The sequence below is a fragment of the Nicotiana attenuata genome, chromosome 6 (genome assembly GCF_001879085.1).
Source record: "Nicotiana attenuata strain UT chromosome 6, NIATTr2, whole genome shotgun sequence".
NCBI lineage: Eukaryota > Viridiplantae > Streptophyta > Magnoliopsida > Solanales > Solanaceae > Nicotiana > Nicotiana attenuata.
This window is the reverse complement of record NC_031994.1, coordinates 25,765,963-25,766,348: the sequence shown is the minus strand read 5'-3', so window position 1 is coordinate 25,766,348 and position 386 is coordinate 25,765,963.

Here is a 386-nt window from a genome sequence, read left to right as displayed (position 1 = left end):
TGGTCGTTCTGCGCGAACGCGAGCCAAGGCTCACGAACGCGATGGCCAGGGGGGTCAAGTCATCGCGAAAGCGAACAACCTTTCGCGAATGCGTAAGCCTTCTGGGACGCTACCCTTTGCGAACACGGCAGGCCCTTCGCGAACGCGAAGAAGGCCTGCCCAGTGATCTAAAAACAAAACTAAAAAACAGGATTTGGCCATTCTTTCAAAAAATTCAAAACTAGAAGACCTAGAGCCTGATATGGAGGATAGGCTGAACGTCGCAGCAGGTGTAGTACGGGAGGATTGATATGGTTGAATAAGGGTGAATATATATATATATATATATATATATATATATATATATATATATATATATATATATATATATATATATATATATATAT